At 53.2% G+C, this 1,480-nt stretch overlaps 1 long non-coding RNA gene across 1 annotated transcript; it reads right to left on the reverse strand.

Annotated features, from left to right (window-relative positions):
* Positions 1 to 688: 688 nt before the first annotated feature.
* Positions 689 to 1,220, reverse strand: LOC119280441. The gene is made up of 2 exons (XR_005138084.1): positions 1,115 to 1,220; positions 689 to 1,020 (listed from the first exon to the last, which is right to left on the reverse strand). It is a non-coding gene; the product is annotated as an uncharacterized LOC119280441 (long non-coding RNA).
* Between the last annotated feature and the right edge of the window lie 260 nt (positions 1,221 to 1,480).

Consider the following 1,480-nt stretch of genomic DNA (forward strand, 5'->3'; position numbering starts at 1 on the left):
CCGTGCCGCATACGCACGCCCAGTCGTCGTTGCACCGCCACCAGGCAACCACACCGCCACCCTGGAGCTGCGCCGCCGCGCCGGTGCCCCCGCCGTAGGTCAGCGACCCCCGACGAGCGGCCGCCCCGCGCCGGCCGTGGACCCCGTGGGGAGGCAAGAAGGAGGCCCCGCCATCGCCCTAGCCGGCCAGGCTTCGCCGGTGGCCCTGCTGGGCGGCGGCGAGGGGGGAGGCCGCGTGAGGAGTGTGGAGGAGGGAGGCTAGGGTTCCCCCAGGCGCTCGCGGGAGCGCCGCGGGAGGGATGGGATTCTGGTTCAGGCAGCCCAATAAAGGCAGTTTAATGGAAGGAGGATAGTTACAAGATGGTTTTCACAACAACCCAGGATACAGAGTTGCCTATAGGGATAGACAGTGCGTGCGTGTGTTTATAAAGATGAGTGTATATATGCGTATGTATGAGCGTTTACATATGTATTGTGTTAAAAAGAGTAGACTCACGCTCACATGCTGACTTAATAATTGACCAATATATGGGCCCAGTTAACAGCAACCATGGTAGATTGGTGGCTGGCGCACAATTTGGCAATTTGCACGGTTTAATAATTGTGTGACCAGTGTATGCATAGCTCTATAGACCACGACTAATTTGTGTTCTCTCTGAACTAATTTACACTCGATGAAATCTGTCGATTGAGAAATAGCAAAACTGAATAAACAAACATATCCATGCAATACAACTAGTACCAGTGTCGCCTCAAAGAAAACCATAACTAGTAGTACTACCGTTGAGGCAAGTCGTCAAACGGACTGTAGTAAACATTGAAATTTCTGCAGCGTCCGGAGGAGCGCGCAAAGCCTACATCACACATGGCCGCTAGCAGGAGGTACGCCTGCTGCAGCTGCCGGAGGAGTAGGAGGAAGCGGCGGCGGCGACGGTGGCGGGTTGTCGCTGCAGTCAGGGCAGTGCTCCTTGGGAGCCACATGCCCTACCGGAGCTGGAGGTCTAGGCACAGGCCTTCCACCTGCACACACACATACATAGGAATATCAGTTGGCACCTCGATTGATCACAAAAGAGTTTAGTGAAGATATGGAGATCAGCTCATGGTTAATTACCTCCATGGACAAGCTCAACGTTGGCCGCACACAAGATCAGTGCAGCGGCGATGACGGCCCAGAACCGGGCCGACGAGGAAGATGATGCCACGGGCTTCAACATTTTCAATAATACTACATGTACAGGATGATCGTACAAAGTTTTACAGGATGACAACGTGGCCTAATCTAATTGCTCCCCCCTGATTTTCAGGGTGGGGCCGTCCCCCTTAATCATATTCCAACCAATCACAGTCAACGAGCCTGTAAATCCCCCGTACAACGCCCGTACTTCTAGCATTGCTCCAACATTTTTGGTGTTAATTAACTGGGAACGACTGCATGTGGATGCATGCTTGTATATGTATATATAGGCGTAGCGACCAG

Source organism: Triticum dicoccoides, chromosome 3B (genome assembly GCF_002162155.2).
Source record: "Triticum dicoccoides isolate Atlit2015 ecotype Zavitan chromosome 3B, WEW_v2.0, whole genome shotgun sequence".
Classification (NCBI taxonomy): domain Eukaryota; kingdom Viridiplantae; phylum Streptophyta; class Magnoliopsida; order Poales; family Poaceae; genus Triticum; species Triticum dicoccoides.